Source organism: Struthio camelus, chromosome 16 (assembly GCF_040807025.1).
Source record: "Struthio camelus isolate bStrCam1 chromosome 16, bStrCam1.hap1, whole genome shotgun sequence".
Lineage (NCBI taxonomy): Eukaryota > Metazoa > Chordata > Aves > Struthioniformes > Struthionidae > Struthio > Struthio camelus.
The window spans coordinates 10,430,781-10,448,832 of NC_090957.1; the positions used below are offsets into that span (position 1 = coordinate 10,430,781).

General features: G+C 43.6%; 1 protein-coding gene across 3 annotated transcripts in view; it reads left to right on the top strand.

Moving 5' to 3' along the window:
- The window catches only part of CALN1 (calneuron 1), a 177,332-nt gene that overhangs the window by 113,122 nt on the left and 46,158 nt on the right, over positions 1 to 18,052 (top strand). The window lies entirely within an intron of this gene.

Genomic DNA, 18,052 nt, shown 5'->3' on the forward strand with positions numbered 1-18,052 from the left:
ATTACAGCGAGCAAGGGAGAACATTTTTTACCCCAGCAGATGGCTGAGGACATGGGTTGGGCCGGGTTCATTAGTGTGAGCCAGATGAGTGGTAGTTACTATGGCATTGAAGAAGGACCTACAGGTCCTGGCTGCCAGACAGTTCTTACATCACAGTGCATAACTCAAATTTTCGCAGCGTGTATCCAAGACTTTCAGTGCAGTTTGCTAGAACCTGACAGCTGAAGCCAAAAGAGAGCTACCTGATACCATCAAGTCCTCAGTGATGCCCTGGTTATGTGTCATGCTTCTCAGCTGTATCAGCAAAATATAACCCCTGGGTGTTAAACCCCTGAAATGGCTGATGGCTGGGGCCAGCACCAGCTATTGTAGCGAATCAGTGCCCCTTTCGCATTGCAGCAGCAAGGTGCCAAGCACCGCAGGTTTTCTGCTAGAGCAGAGGCATAGATAGTGCCTTGTACGATGATGAAACGTGCTGCTGTGAGCCAGCCCTTTTGGTGCTACATCCTCCCCGAAGCAGGACTGGTCCTCTCTTGGGCTGCACTCCTGAGAGCTGTACCAGGCACTATGAATTCATCCCGTGGAGGATAGGGGCATTAACCCAGCTGCCCATAGCTTGCAGCTGTGATCGTCCCTGCCCAGTCTTTACCTCCATATGGTGTCCCCTCTCTTCCACCAGGCACAACCTCGCTGTCCCAGATTGCTGTTGTTGCTGAGGAACTTGAGATTTACCTTCATGGTGGTGGGTAAATCCAGTGGAATTTGGGATCTTACTTTCTCTCGCACTTCTGAAAGTCTCTCAGCCATGTTCTTATGGAGACAGGTGTGGCTTTCTGAGTGTGGCCTTGCCTGGGCCTCCGAGGAGGAGGTGGGCATGAGAAGAACGAGGGTGTTGTGGCCCTGGCGTACGATTCCTCAAGCACCGTCCATCTTGAGCTGCCCAGCCCATCAGGGTTGAGGTGTTTCCTTGGGCATACTAACACACAGCCCTGGTCCTGCTGTGATCACAGCCAGCTGTCCCCAGTGCTGAGGGAGGGGGTAGACTGGGACACGGCTGCCTCTACAGCCACTCACAGCCATGAGTCTCCCGTTTCTCTCAGTGCTGCTTTGCTGACCACAACCGGCACGGCAGGAGGTGAGACAAGATTTGGGCCACACACCTCCCACCCCTTCCCTCTTGGGCCTGCACAAGCTGCTTGCCTGGTTTTGTCAAGAACTTGTGACGTAAGTCATATGTTTATACCTGATACAAATCTATTTTTTTATTGTTTGATATTTGGAATTACGTGGCTTGCGAGGCAGTGTGCGTGGGGTGAGAGCATGTTCCTGGTGCTGTGAACATCTCTTGCTGCAAACTCAGTGCCACCATCGTGGCTAAGCCAAACAGCCTTTGGTAGTCCCCCTTTAAAACCCAAAGTCTTATTGCTGGCTTTCTTAATACAATTTTCCAGCAGAGGCATAATCTAGTTTTACCAAGTGGGTGGAAAGATGCTGATCTTGAAGAGAAATTTCTTGAGGTCTCTTTTCAAACAAATTTGCCACTTCTCAGAGAAATTGTTTCTTTGTCTGTGTGCTTTTCTTCACCTTCATTTTACTATTTATGGAGACCTGAATATACTTCTGTGCCAGCAAGGGAAGAAACGTTACACACTGAAATGCACAGCGGTCTCTAGAGCTGATAGTCTTGATGTAGTCTGTAGTGTCACAGAACAATTTCCTACTACTATTGCTGGAGTAACACACTATGCTATAAAGTAGTAATTAAAATAAATAATTGAGTAACCCAGTACATTTACCCACAGTTAAGAAGATGTATCAGGATGCAGATGCTGGCCACGTTCATGGCAGAAGTCCAGAGCAAGCCAGTGAAAGAATTCAATGTATGTGTAAACTGGGTGGGAAACACTGAAAACTGATTTTGATCTCTTTTTTTCATGGAAGTAGGCAGACCCAGCATATAAGGAAAGGAATAAGATCTCTGTTCAGAAGGAGCCAGGATGATTTTAGAGTTCCTTCCAGAGGTGTATTTAATTGTCCATCTTCCCTATAGTGAGCAGCGAGAGTGACAAACCTTGGGAAATGGCCTAGCAAACTACACAGGTGAAGTTCAGAAAATGGGAATAAAACTGTTCATGGAAACGCCACCAGTTTTGGAGCAGAGTGTAGAGTATAGACACCTTAGCCTGGAAGAGAGATGAAAAAAAAGCAATCATATAACAATAATTTGCATGTTTTTATGCTCTTCCTGCCCTTGCTGAGTGTATAAGTTTAGATGTTTTTACCCCGGAGGCTAGTTTGCTCAGGAGATTGTTAATACGAGACGCTTGCTGTCAATGTGTCAGTCCCCTAGTGCTCACCAAGCTCAAATTCCTTCCAACTTTTGGAATTGACAGAGCAATGAAAAGACAAATTAAATAAATTGATGCTTTTTAGGGGAGCAGAATCTGAAAAGAACTGTCACAAAGGCAGACAGGCTGTACGTCGGTGACAGGTTTCAATGCTTTCAGGAATGGTGATTCTCCATGAAGATAAACCTGTGAACCTCAGCTTCCAATGCATAGGTGTGCTTTTACCCTTTGTATTAAGAGACAACTGATTCAGAATTACTGTTAATAGTCACTTGATGACTAGTTGAGACGCAGCCACATGTCATGGCCAGTCTGTTATGTTAAAATATATCTTTTCTCAAATACTGGCTTATTCTTGCTACATATCAGCCCCAGACTTCCCTGCATTTTTCTGATGCCACATCTTTATTACAGACTGCCATGTAGAGGTCTGCTGAACTCCTGGCTCAGAAATGCTCTTGTAGTTATTCAAATAGCCTTCAATAGACTATATCTCCTTTTTACTACTGACATTCAGAAGTGCTTGAATCCCCAGGGCAGTTTTAGAGCAAAAGTGGAATATATTATAACTGTAGAATGAAATGATGATGAAATCCTCCAGGAATCGCAGATTTTGCTCAGGAAATACATGTACTGGCATTCTTCAGAAAAAGAACATCTTTTCCCTAGGATTTTTGTTATTTTGTTAACTTTGTCAAATGTTTGAGAGAAGAATGAGAAACTTCTATGACGAGGATACATCTGGGCAGATGACGCAGGACCTCAACTCGAGTCCTGGTGCGTCGGGAGTCTGCTGAGGGCCTGCAGGCAAGAGCTGTTGCCTTTATGTGCCTCATCTGGAGGTTTGCTCAGCTTTTTGTTTCCTCATATATAGAATAGGGCGGACTTTAATTCCATTTAAGCACTTGATTTAGCGAGAAAGCGCCAGTTCAGCTATGCACGTATCTCACATTAAAGGCTTTAAAATAGGTGAATGGGGAACAGGCAAACTTGTATGGGACAGGGCTGGAGAATGGATTGGTCTGAAATATCAGCTCAAAGCAGCCTTACGGGCTGGGAGTGGATGTGAGCAGGTTATCTGGAGCCAAACCCTTGGTGCTCCACTCTCAGCTTGCTGAGAAGATTTACGGGTGTGCTCAGCTCTGCTCTTCTTAATTCATGTTGGACGTAAAGGCACATGCAGAGAAACACCTGCATAAATCTTTCAAGATTGAGAACTTAAGACCTAAGCCCAGAGCTGGATCTTCTTGCTTATTTGTACAAAGCTGCTTCCTCCGCCATTGAAACTGTTTTTATTAAGACAGCTGGATAATACCTTTGAGAATAAATAACACTGATGGTTAGAGATAATCAAAATGTTTTCATGAAGCCAATTTTATTGAAAAATTGCCCTTTGTTTTTTCCCAAGTGAAACTTTCATCAAAGACTCTTTGAAGTTGCCCTTATTCTCAGAATTTCTGCATTGTTTTTACTGAATAATATGAGACTATTTTTTATCAAATATTTTTAAATGTTTATTGGAAGCGTGTATACTCACAAGTAATGCTCCTTTCTTATTTTTCTGAAGCGTGTTTTTCAGCAAACAAATCAAATGGATTTTATATTATATGATATGCAATGGAAAATGTTTCCATTTAGAACCTGGCAAAATGAAAATGCCTTTAAAATATTTGATATATATTTTTCCATTTTTTTAAACTGAAATAATAGTTTGTTGAGTATAACTAGAGAGTGTAGCTTTTCCGGCTGCTACAGATAGCCAAGCTAGTACAAATGCACCTGATTCTGGCCAGGTATCTCTACTATTGGTGAAAGACACCTGAATATCTTACTGCACTCTTTTCTGAGTGCACTTTTTCCAGTATAGTGGTGAGTTGTTTTCTCTCCAAGCTTCCTACAGATCTGCCTGAGTTCCCATGGGTGAAGATGATCATAATCTATATACTGAAGAAAAATCACTCCTCTGGCAGCCTGCATCCTTCTTTACTTACAGCCCCTGCCTCTCCATTATTATTGCGGCCAATATTTCTGGCTGTGGTCAAGGAAGAGCAGAGCTCTGCCATTGCAAGGTCAGAGCAATGAGCGATGCCAGCCCCGGGAGCTGGGACTGTCAGGCCGGGGCAGAGATAGGGTCAGGAGAGCATCGAACCCTGCTGAACCCTCCTCAGCTCCCAGAACCGGCTGTTCTGATTGCCGTGGAGACAGCTGACTGTTGATTGCTGTACAGGAATTTAATTAGGTGAGTTAAAAATCCATATCAATCACCGTCATGCATACTTGCATATGAAACGTAGACTCAAAAGGTTTATGGTAATCAGTGTAGAGCGGCTGATTAAGGTCCATTAAAATTCACTAGGAAAATTCTAATCCTCTCTCCACTTCCACACCTTCTCTATTCTGTCTGTTTGATAACCATTGCTGACTTCATTTATCATCTTTGACAAAGTGCTTCAGAATCGGACACGTTACTGATGGCATCACAAAAGCTGGAATATGCTGTTGTAAGCACAAGCTTATTACTAAGTACATGCAACCATAGAAGCAGATGGGAAGAAAAGGTAGGAAAATTTTGATTTATAGTGTGCAAACCATTGGAACTGTTGGAAAAAACACTCTGAATGTGATCTTATCACACTGGTGTGTCTTGGACCATAAAAGAAATACCAATGAAGCTAAAATGTTAATTGCAACAGTAACTGGTGATTTCAGAAATCCTATGACCTGTGGTTTCTTCCATCCCTGAAATTTCTAATGACTGTAGTGTCTTGTTTATATATGCTCATTTTCTGAATATGAGCTGAGTATAGTCTCCTCTTAGTCAGGCTTCTTTTTAACTTTCCTTTTCTGAATTTACATCTCTTTCATAACATGTGGAAACACTCCGGGTGTTACTTGCACATGGCCATAATGGACCTTATTACGAGGTGGTACCTGCAACGAAACCTTCATAGAAATATTTGCCTGGCTCAGGGTGTTTTCAAAACCTCCAGGCCTATGTTGCAAGTGCCATTTGATAGACATCTAAATTGCTCCTAGAATTAAATCTAGTTCCAATTAATTTTGCACCTGCAAAATTAAAAGCTGGGCTTCCAGTCTTTTGAAAAAATGAGGTCAGAATGGTGAGATAGACACTCGGGGGCTGGTATCACAAAGATGCTGTGATGTCGGGTGGCCCCAGAGTCTGCCAGATGCAGGGAGTAGAGCTTCTGCCTTCGCTGCTACAGCGTTACAGTTGCCTTTCCAGCTTTCAGCTGCTTTTAATGCACTCGCTGCCTCCAGAGTGGTTGTCAGTGAGCTGAATGGGTAATGGAGTCCCAATTAAGCCATTGTGCTATTATGTGGCCTTTCGTCATTCTCTGTGTTTTTCCTTTCCTATCCTGTCAGCCGTTTGCCATTTGTGGCTTTGACGTTGCCGTAGAAAGGGACAGAGCGTATTTGATTTACCTTCCGTGGCTGTTGGCGTAATTCTGCACACCGTATTCCTGCTGGTGTGATCTCGCTAATCATATCTTTTCAGGGAAGGCGCTTGTAACTCCAATTATGTAATCATGTTGTGCTGCTTCCAGGCCTTGCTGATCGTTTCGGTTCGTCATGGTGTACAGCATAGGCCTTGCCTAATATGCCCTTTACGTTTATCTGATCACAGTGGTGGCTTTGAGCTTCTCCTGACGGTAGTGCTTAGTTAGAGCACAGCTATGCTGCTGATGCCTTTGGTCCAAAGACTGATACAGTTTTCATCACGTCATGTCTTAGACACTTGGTTATCTTAATACCTTCAAGAAAAGGGGAAAGACAGAAGGAGATATACAAATACCCCCACAGAGCTCGCTAGAGATAGGTGTATGAAAGTATATGTACGCATAGAGAAACGATATGGTAAAAGGCTGTATTAATGTTGCAATGCTGACACCTGAAAGAGCGCTGAAATGGGAATTAGTGCAGTTCTGTCCCACAGAGACAGCATTAATTTAGCGTCTTGTGGTGCTAATAGTATGATGTCGTCTTAAATCAGGTGATTGCAGGCTGCTTTTCCACAGGATCTGGCTGATGACTCCGGGATTCCCTGATCAGCCCCTAAGTGCATGACTGCTTTTATTTTCCCCCCCCATTAATGTCTGTAGATGATCAATTAGAGGTTAGTGCCCATGGGTTGGTCCTGCAAAACATGGCTATTCCTGCCGGCTTTAGCAAGCTTGCTACCCTGGTAAGGGCTGTTTCTGCTCCTTGCTTTCTAGGATGATTGTTGGGAATTATTGAATTGTTATCTCCAGCCTTAGAAATATCCTGGGCAGCCTGCCACAGCTGACCCTGCTCTGAGCAGGGGGGGTTGGACTAGACTATACCTAGAGGCACCTTCCAACTTCCACTGTTCTGTGGTTTTGTGTTAGCCACCTGGATTGTTCCCTAATAGGCAAGGCTGTTACCAAAACAGCAGCAAGTGCCTGGACTAGTACTGGAGTGTGCAAGGCACAGGTTATAGGTCAGGCCTACACAAGGCATGGCCTTGAGCCAGCATGGGGCCCAAGAGACAAGTTCTTTAGCTGCCGTGCCAGCAAGGCAATTAGTCCGACTTGTTTTGCTTGTGGCCAGCTGATTCTTAGCCCCATGAGGGGAATGAAACCGCCCAAGCAGACTCCATGTACTGACGAGGCAGCCCTGGTCCATGCTCACCTCCTGTCCCTCAGCAGCCAAGTGACACCAGTGTTGGGGGTTCTTCTGCAGGGAGACAGAAGACGCCATCAGGAAGGGTAGGAAGTGCAGTGGTAGGAGTACTGCAGGAAAGCAAAGGGTGGGAGGTAATATCCGAGGACAGGCTTGGACAGAGGTTTCCACAGGATTTTAAGGGCTCCCATGTTTCTGCAAACCTTTCCAGCACTGTACAGGCAGTTGTGCAATATGAAGTAACTGCTTTATGCAACAATATCATCTCCCCATGCTGGACATTACCTGCCTGGGAAATTCCCATGACACTTGGCATACCTGGAGCTGCAAAGGCTGGCATGGCTGTACTCGTTGTCAGCTTAGCTGAGGCTTGTTCAGAAGTAAATTAGAACTTTTCTGCCTCTTTGTGGTCACATCAAATATAAAGTGGTAATTTGTGGCAAATCTGGTCAGGAGATGCGGTCTGGTCGTAGCAGCGATGTAAATATAACTGGAGTGCACAGAGCAGTCCGTGGCCTCTGTCCTTACAGGTGGTAGCTGAACGTCCCTGCCTTGCCAGTGCCCTTGAGCAAGCCACAAACTCTGAGAGGTGCTGAGGGTTTTCTTACTTTACTTTTTCTTTTCTTCTCATTTTGCACGAGGCCAGTTCTCCTCAGTTGGGATGCAGTGATTGATTAATGTCTTTTTCATGGATTCTACAGTTAGCCCAGTTGGCAGTCAGCTATGGGTAATGCTAGCAGGAGAGAAGATAAACACCTCCATCCCTTGTGAAGGAACATTTTTAAAGGTTTTGACCTAATAGCCTAGGGTTTATATTTTCTGCTTAGGACTAAAATGTGAATTCCTGACAATAAACTGCAAAACATTGGAGATAATTTTGTTGTGGTAGATACCTGTGCGTAAACATTTCCTCAGGTTTTGCAGGGCACATGGATGCACAAGAGCCTCTTTGGTGTGTCTTCTAACTCCATCTTGGGCTGGCCTTTTGGCCATATTCACTATGGGTTATTCACATGCAGGAGATGCATCCTTTAACTCCAAGAGCTGTTTGGAGCAACAACATTTATAACCACCCAAGCACTGGAAGTGTTAAATCCTACTCCTTAAAAACACATCTGGAGGAAGTGAAACACTGCTACATAGAGTCCATTTTTGCTAGCAGGTCCTGTTGTTATCACAGTGGATGTGGAGAGGGCTTATTTAAAATAACTGGATGCGCTTCTTAATAGAGAACCCAAGCAAGTGTAGTGATCACACCCAAAATGACAAATGCCAAAGGAATTGTAAACATGAGAGTGAGTTTACAAGTCTTGCCTAAAGTGGGGGACAAATGAAATATTTGATTATGAGAACTTTCAATTTTTCATGTTCGTAGAGGAGTTGTCATCTGAAAACCTGGAGCTAGAGGTCAAGGCCTCTATTTGCTACCAGACTAAAAATATTTGTTGTTAATAATGCAGAAAAGCGGAAAGAAGATATAGCTAATAGAAAGTAGGACCAAACACAAACAGATCCATAAATTTGAAGCAAACTATTGCTAAAATGGAAGTCGGAAGTGGAAGGCCTTAATATTGGAGATGGGCTCATGCCATAATGCCTGGAATTGGATTTCAGGAACTCTTCAATTGCTGGATCATCATGATGAGAAAGACATTAATTTAGAATCTGACTGAAAATACTCCACATACACAAAGAACGAGGACATTTACTGTCCAGGTATTTTAAACCAATTGCATTATTTTTCCTATATTGGAGGCTCTTTTGACCATAATGACAATTCAATTGAATTTGAAGAGGCAGTAATATTATATCTCAATCTGCAGGTCATAGTGGGTGGCTGAATGATGAAGTCTCATTCGCTTTTGTAAGAACAAGGCATTTACAGACTTTCAGATCTGACTTAAAATATCACTGACAATGAAAAGGTCACATTCTTTGCAATATGATAAACTCAATGATTCATAAGTTTCTCTTCTCTTTGGAATGGGGTAAGGTACTTTTCTTAAACTGCATATCCCATATTCTGACCTAGAAAATCTAATTTTAAATATGTAGCAATGGATAATGACCCTTGCTCAAGAGTAGACACAATTTAAGAGGTGATGGGGACACATTTGGAAAGCCAAAGCATCCTGGTGGTCACCCGGAAGCCGACAAGAGGCTGTGTCAGGCTGGGCACCCTCTCAATCAGAAATCAGTGCTGCAGGAGACCCATCGTATATCGTAATCCCATGAGCAGACGCTGTCTGAGTAATTAGTTGTGCTAGTAGATGAAAGGCCCATACTGAATTGTGCTAAGAATGCCTGCTTCTTCGCTATAGTTGCTAAAATGTAACAGTGCCAAACCAGAAGCTTGGGCAATTGCTTTGAAATGATATTTCCATGTGGCTCAGGGGAAAAGTAAATTGGTTAATAGTTTTTAATTAGCAATGCTTTCATATCTTCCCCTCATTGTCCGTGGGGAGCTCTGCAAAGATGATGTTCTTCCCACCATGCAGGTGACAAAGGTGCTAGCACGCCACACTTGACCATGCCAGATTACACGGCCAGTCAGTGACAACGGCTTTCAAACCTCCTCCCTCTAGGTTTGAGGCACTATAGGATGGACTGAGGCATTCCTTTCTTCTGGTCAAAACGGACTTGGGGTTCCTTGTTAAAACAAAATCCCTGCAGAGAGTGCTTTCATGCAATGGCCTTTAATACATGTCTCCCCCCCCTCTTCGGTTCTCGAGAGCTGGGTTGCTCAGGGCATGTCCCCAGTACGTGAGGGTAGTAAGCACCAATATCAGAAATGCACTTACCATTTCAGTAACCCATTTTTAACTACCTTGTCCTGTCCTGATCTGTAGGGCCCCTGTGGCAGAACCTGTATGTGGAGGTGTTTCTTGTAGCTCCACTACTTCTCTAATTTCCCACACTCCGTTTCTCCCTCCTTACTTGGGAAATCAGTCCAAATGCCACACATTTTATTTCTTTAAGTATATGCAGCAAGCAGGAATTTAACATCTCCTAGAGCAATGTCTCAGTGTGTAATAAGGAGTCAAGGGAGTATGACTTCTGAAATCCCAGTAACTAATCTTATCGCACAGGCAGAACTTGCAGTTGTTTTTAGGATATGATCAGATCTGTGAGATAAATTTTTAATTAAATTAGGATGATTCCTGTTTTTAATATACGCTTCAGATTTCACAGTTCCTGAAAATGAACTGAATAGACTCGACATGCTGAGGAACGCAGTATTTCCCCCAACCTCTCAGAGTAAGCAAGAAGGCACAGGAGAGGCAGGCTGCAGCCTCAGCAGGCAACAGAAATGGAAGTGATGGACTTGTGACGGAAATCACTAATGAATGCGGTCGTCTGCTTGGTGATGGGCTGACACTCGCTCAAAAACTCCTGTAGAAATCTCTTTGAAATGTCACCTGTTAAACATGCAAAAAGCCCATGTTCAACAGCCTAAGAAGCACTGGAACGACAGTGCTTTGGGGAGAAGGGATGTATTACAGGAAAGATTTGTATAGGCAACAAATTGCACTAGTTCATAACCTCTAAAACTTGCGGAGGTGAGGCAGGTTTCACCCAGAGGCAGATCTCTGTTATGTGTCTAGCGTGTCTCCAGCATCTAACCCAAGCTGTCACTGATTTGGCAGCATCGCATGCAGACTCCTTCCTATAGAGAGGGCCGTTCCCCAAAGCGATGGACCAGTGCGTTGAGTCAAGCACAGGAACACTGCCTCTTTACAGGCTCTGACCCCCACCTGCCATTGCTAGCCAGTCTGCTTTCGTTCCTGCTAAGACATCGCTGTCCCAAAGTGCTCTCATGCTTATCAGCTTTCCTTGCATCAAGAGCTTTCAGCGCAGACAGTGTGTGGTTTTAATGTCGGCCATGTGCATCTTTCTTTCCCATCTGTTTTTTTAATTGCGTACAACATACTTCAGAGCAAAATCTCATTGTAATACAGTCAGAGACAATATTCCCAAGGAACGCAGAGGAAGCAGACAGCCACCTCCGAGGGTGAATCTGGTGCGTCTCCCTCCCTCACCGTGTTATTCCAGGTTGCCCATAGAGTGCATAACTGGAAATTATTGCACGCATGTGTGTGTATGTATATTAATAACCTCTTCTAGCAGTGTTCTAGAGTGGCATAGATTACTTACCTTGTGATTACTTTTTGGTAGTCTTGGCTATTGAAAAGCAAATTGTCTTCTATCTAAACCCTTTGCTTGCACAGCTCAACAGGACTGTGAGCAGCAAAGGTTGTTAAAAGACATCATTTTGAAGTCATCAGAAGCGATAACATAAAAAGGAACAACTGTGAACAACACTGCCCTTGTAAGCACCAAAACAACTGACTTCTGCGACTTCCAAGCTCCTGTAATTTCTGGGCCAGTCTTTTGCTTTAAACAGAAATTGAAGTGCAATGCCAGCATTCACCCATTTTCTAGGAGCCAGAGGAGGGTTTTACCACCTTGCCTTGTTCCCAGTGAAACACCCAGGGAGTAAAATTTATTCCTTTTTCCAATCTGTCATCTTACCAGGAAGTACTGGTTACTGGGGAAAAATAAATGTTTCATGTTTGCAAATTTGATTTGGTTCCCCTCTCTTGCTTGCTCTTGAGGGTAAGTAAGTGCTTCCTCTTTGATTTTCCTTAAAGCCAGCCCTGCTGAGATTAATACATTTTTTTTAAATGTGTGTAAAGCAATTTCAGATAGACAAAACAGTGCAGGAACATGGCTTTATTTCAACTGTAGTGCCTATCTTAGTCTAGACCACGGCCTCCCACAGCAGACATGGGGAGGCCTGCTGCATCCCCCTCCAGTGCTCGCTGCAAAGCACTTAGCTGATTTGCTTTGCTGTTTGGGTGCTTTTTCTTACTGCTTTGGCTGAGATTTGCTCTATCTTTGATTTATTTCTTTATGTATGTGGAATTGCATATGAAGTAAGTAGTCCTCAGAAAGCCTGCCAGGCAGGAGAACCATCTTAGATAATCATAAAAGTTGTGAAAACTACCCCCGTCCCAAACCCTAGTCATTATTTTCTTGCAGACATACTGAAAATGCAAAATCAACTTATTAGCTAAGCATTCATTCTTGATTTCATGATTTTATGTTTGGCTTTTATATATGCAATATCTATTTTCCACTTTCACAACGCCAACAAAAAAATCATTTCACAATTCACTCCTATTTTGTTTTTGCCTATTTCCAGTCTAGTCAAACTCAGCAACAAAACAGCTGTCAGTTCAAATGGAAGTGTGATCCCAGCCTAATGTGGTACATTTAGGGAATTTCAGATCTCCCGCACTGAATTTCAGGTAATAACTAGAGCTTGTGGTGAGATGTTACCCCTGGCTGACCAGAGATGTACACGGTGAAAATGAAACTTAACAATCTGTTTTCCGCTTTTCATTTTCAGTGAAAAATGTCATATGTCATCAGAAGTATTAAATGGCAGACTTGTAAAATGGAACTGTTTTGAAATCCCATAAACTTTGAGACTTTTTGACCTGAGTGATCACTCAGATGGGATTGTCTTACAGAATAATGCAATGTGACATGCTGAAGATTTCATATCAATGATCTGTATTGTCCATTCATAGAAGAGGCAAGTGATCCAAATTGCTATGGTTAATTAGAAAAAAGCAGTAAGTGGTATGGGGTTTTCCTGTTAGTTGTCAACAAGAAAAATAATTTCCCACAAGCATTAAGATGCTTTGCATTCCTCTCAGCATAAAGGGGGCACAGTTTTCCAAAATGTACAGTTGGCTCAACAATTCCTGAATAAAAATACAACTTTAAATGTAGCTTACTGTACTGAAAAGATCTCAATGAAATCCAGATGTGCTTTAAAAATCTAGGCTTAGTTTCTTGGCCTGTCAAACCAGTACCTTTCTTAAATAGAACATTATCACGAATGTATATCATGAAAGGCTCCTCTCAGTTGGCACTGGTTGTGATCAAAGCCTTCATGGGAAAACTGCCAACCAAAATGATGCAAGGCTTTGCATGACTGATGTTACAGTGGGTTGGTTGCTTTTTCTGCAGCAGCCTGCCCCGTGTGTGCTGCTCCAACCCCAAGTCCTTCTATGCAGACCTGTTTCTGTGTAGTGCCCTCCAGCAGGCACCTGGAGCAGCAATGCCGTGTGTCTGTATGAAATATCTAGGAAGGGAGTTTTAACCTGCGTGTCCACTCTTGCATGGAAGGCGGCTGGGGCTCGGCACATGCTTCTCATGCAGTTTCCCTCTGTGCCAGGAGCTTAGACCAGCTCTCTCTGGAGCAGACTTACCTTCTGCATGACCTTGAGGTTTCTTTTCAAAGTCCAAACAGGCCAGCTGACATCCAAATGCAAAGGTCAGAGCACTTGGCAAAATCAGGTTCAGAGGGTATTAAAATAGGCAAGCTGAGTGATCCATCAGTCTTGCAAGATGATGCAGTTAGCAGCAATCCTGGTCCTCTTGAAGCCAGCAGCAATCTCAGAGCAGGTCTCGCTCTGTAAGATGTGACTCTGCAGTGAGTTTGGGCATACACCCGTTGTGCTGATGCACCAGAGAACATGGGAATCCTGAATCCTAATTCAGTAGGTATGTTTGATCACATTTAAAATCCCTTCCTTGTGCTCTGCCTATTTCCATCTGGCTGCTGTACAGATTCTTTAGATACCTTTGGTCCATTAGCTTTTCCTTAAGTGATGAATCACACCAGTGCTGTGTTGGGTATTAATAAACACTTGCGTATGTTTGGTAAAAGTGGGTAGAGGACACCAATGTTTTTACTGCTTAAAAAATCCCAGAGAATTAGAATTCCAGTCATAAGAGCAAGTGTTGGAGGAACAGAAATACCTGCTTGTCTAGACAGTGCATAGATACAGGGAGCAGGGCACCGGCCGGGGGGAGCGCGTTTTTAGTGAGAGTCTCCTCGTCTTGCCACAGTAGCATTTATGCAGCTGCCAAACATAGACTGGACCTGTACATGGATTACAGTCCTTTTCATGCCAGGTCGGAGCGTTTTCTTCAGGGTTTGCTTTCTGATGAACAAGCTGTTCCTTCTGCACAGTGCCCAAGCAGGTGAGCACACAGTCTCTAGAGAGACGAGGCTTGTTGCCATGCTGATTTTGCAATCTTTAGATACTTATGGAGCTCTAGAGTGACGGACTGTGGTTTTCCTCAGTTTCGAAGGCATGCTACTCTGTCATTATAGCATGCAGAAGCATAGTTTAGGAGTAAGACAGCAGACTGCTGTATGTTGTACGTGTCTGCATCCTGAAGTCTGGTTTCATACTGCTGTTAATACCTGTCCTGGATGCACCGAGCACTGAAAGGTTTAGCTGTTCTTCCATGGTTTGCAGGGACCTATTTTGTCCTTCTGAAAGCAGAAACAATGAGCCAGGGAGACTCTTCTGAGAATATCTCACCATCTGAGGCCAGCAGAGAGATCCCTCCCTGTGTTTACTCATTTACTTTCCTTTTCTGCAGTAAGCCTTGGCAGAGATTCCCTTTTCAGGGCTGCTTGAATGACCTGAACACCCCAAATCCAATACAAGAATTTTGATGGAATCACTCCGCTGGGAGCTTTCCATCAAGTGGGAGAGATTCCAGGAGCGAGCCAGGTGCCATTAGTTGCCACCACATTTTTACTTCCCAGATGGTTGACAGATAACCCCAGGTGACACTGGGCTCCTGGAGATGGACACAGATCAGTTTTCCTCCTCTAACAGATACACTGGTGTTTAGTAGCTGTTAAAACTTTCGGGCCTTGATTCTGCTTTATTTCACAAACTATTTCTATGCTGCATCAAATCAGAAACTGTCATGAGCCCCTGCGTATTGAACAAACCCACTTCATAATGTTCAGCATTTACCTACAATTTGACAAGGATGGTTCTCCACCCTAAATCTTTCTTTAAGTGCACCCTGAGTGGACCTTCACAGTAAAGCCAACTAGAAGTCAGGTTGTTGGCAGTGGAGTCCACTCAAGCCAGCAGATGATGAGTTATCTGATTTTGTTTGAGCAGAACTTGAATAGCCTGATCACCATCATCAAGCCAGTCGTGTTGTTGCTTGGATACAAACCTGACAGTTTGCTGACAAGGGCAATACAGCGACACCTAAGGCAGGCACTGGGCCTAGCTCTTTCTTTCAGAGGTGTTTCTGCAGCAGGCAGAACAGCAGGTAGTCCCCTTTCACATGTGACGCCTTGTTTCTGTGGTTAGCTCTCTGATTGCTTCACTGCCTTTTCCGCTCCATCACCAGTGACTGCTGAGGACAATGTTATGCCAAGCACAAAGTCAGGCCATCACCTGAGCAGTCAACACCATGCAAGGTATATGGCCACCACAGCTGAAGCCTTAACTACTACAAGTCACGTGCATAAGACGGGTCTGTGGTGTCGATCGGGACATGGAAAACATCACAGACTGTTACAAAACCAAGAGAAGAAAGATGCTGTTCTTTTTGCTGATGATCTAGTATCCACCTTCTGTAACAAAAATAAGCAAACTGTGTGGCACCCAACCTTTTCCATATCAGGCATCTCTGGAGCTCTGAGCTGACTGTTACCACTCAGGAACAAGATCTTCAAGTTATTTATAACAGATAGATCCATGAGAATGTCAGCTCAACACTCAGTACAGTCAAAACAGCAAGTGGAAAGCTAGAAAATCTTAAGAACGGAATAGTGAAAGAAACAGAGATCATCGTTATGCTACTGTAATTCAGTGTTGCACTTGCATCTTGGGTATGGTTTGATTCTGCTCTCCCACATGTCAAAAGGGAGATGGCAAAGTTGGAGACATTTCAAAGAAGGGCAAGAAGAAAGGCAAGTGTATGGCATGAATTACGGATAATAAGTAACTCAGCTGGGACACTTCAGTTGAGAAAAGAGATAAATGTGGGGGGAGATGACAGGAATCTGGAAAATGATGGCTGGATCTGAGAAGGTAATACAGAATGATTGTTCACTCTTCCATTAAAAGGGCACAAGTGAAATAATAGGAGGCACTTTCAGAACAAGCAAAGGGAGAAGTTTCTTCTTAAAACACAATATTAAGCTGTGAAAATTGTTGGTAGCAAAAGCTGTATGCGCTAGAAGTTTACAGGAGTTCAGAAAATAACTTGGCGACTTTCTGGAGGATAAATCCCTCAAGGGGTAATACACAGACAAACCACCTCTAAGTCAGGAAATTCCTGAGCCACAAATTGTGGGCAGCGGGAATATTCAGGGGAAGTATTTCTCTATGCGTGCCCTGCTCTTAGCGTGTCCTTCAAATCCAGTTTTGGCCACTGTTGGAGCTGGGCTAGTGGGCTAAACAGACCTGTAGTCTGACCCAGTACAGCCACTCTGGCCCGAATTATTCAGTCAGGGTCTCTCTTCAGTCTAGCAATAGAGGAAAGGTAGCATCCGACATCTGCTTCTGACCTGTCCAAACACAGACACATCCATAGATTATTACATCCACGTGGATGAGAGCTGTCTCTCAAACAAAAGATGGTAGTTTAGGGAACAGTAAAAGCAGGCAATATGCTCTTGGGGTAATCCCATCTTTACATCTAGCATTGGAAGGCAGCTCTGGATAGCAGTTTTTTAACCAATAAAACAAAAAACAGGGCTACTGGACTGAAGTCAGGAGTCCAGCCTGACATTTCTACCCTGTATCCCTTTAAATAAATCCTTTAATCCCTCTTTCTCCTTTTGCAGAGTGCTCTGAGATAAGGAAATAAAAGCTATGATAGACCATGAGCCAGAATTTCAGCATTCCAGGCCCCGTAGCTCCCACTGACACCAGTGGAGACTGTGAGTACTTACCATCTCTGAAAGCCAATCTTTATCGTTCAGTATTCAATATTTCGTTAAGAATTTACTTCCTGTAGACCTCTGAGCCCCGCCATTGACCTGGAATGGCACTGAAGAGAGAGATTTCACCACTAACATCTAAACAAGGGGAAAAAACTAATTAATCTTCCCAAAGTCAATCAACAGAAGACTCTAATTTAAGCATTCACTTTCTATACTTATTCAGTAAATGACAAATAAGACTAAAGATACCCTAGGATGCCTTATACTTTCCTTCTGTTCCATAGTTTAACAAAGTCCACGTCTTCCTATCTTATTGCTACAGACTGCCAATCTGGAACAAGTCTCAGCCAAAGCTGAAGTGAAATGAAAAAGTGGGATATCATTAAGGGAGCAGGAGATTTAATGGCAACTGTGATTGCTCTGATCTCTGTTGGTGACAGACTCCTAAGGAACCGCAACACCAGCCCATGGCTGCTACATGTGAACTGTGAACTGCAGCCATAAGCTGAGACAGCAGGCAGGCAGCCGCTGGAGACACCTTTCTATTTACCGTTTGGTTACTTTCCTATGTTTTGTTTGTATTTCTTGGCAGATGGGGAGGCAAAAGTGTTCAAAAGGCCAGGAAACTTTGGTAACCAGCCGTTGTTTCCCCAATGGGAACGCCATCAGCGTTGTGACTGGGATCTCCTGATTCCTCTCTTGCTGCTTTCTCCAGTAATATGTAGTTCTGTCCAGTAAATAAGAAAAAAGGCAACAAGGCTGAATTTCATCTGCGGATTGCAGATCGTATTACAAAGCCAACAGCCATTCTTACTGCTGAACAGATTGGTGATGGCTCCTACTCCATTCAGTAAAGATAACGTGGAATGCTTGTGCCAAGAGTGGCTGTTTGTGGAACAGGGGCTATAGTTCAGTGCCTCTATCCATAGGTGATCTCAAAGTGCTCAAGTCTAAAGTCTCATTAGTCTCTTTAAAAGGCTGCATTGAGGTCCATATTTGCTTTAATTGAAGCTACTAAGTTCTGAGAAGACTAACAAGTAAACAGACACCAGCGTCATTTGGAGATGACCTCAAAGACCTCATATCTTCCTGCTCTTTATAGGGTCCACCTGGAAGGGTCCATTAGGAAGTCTTCCTTGGAAAGCTCTGTCCTTTCCAAGTAAGAAAGTTCCAGTTTAGTCTAGCTAACTCCTAATTATTGTCTCTGTATTTTATTGATTAGAGCTAAAGTTTAGTGGGCCACAGTAAGAAC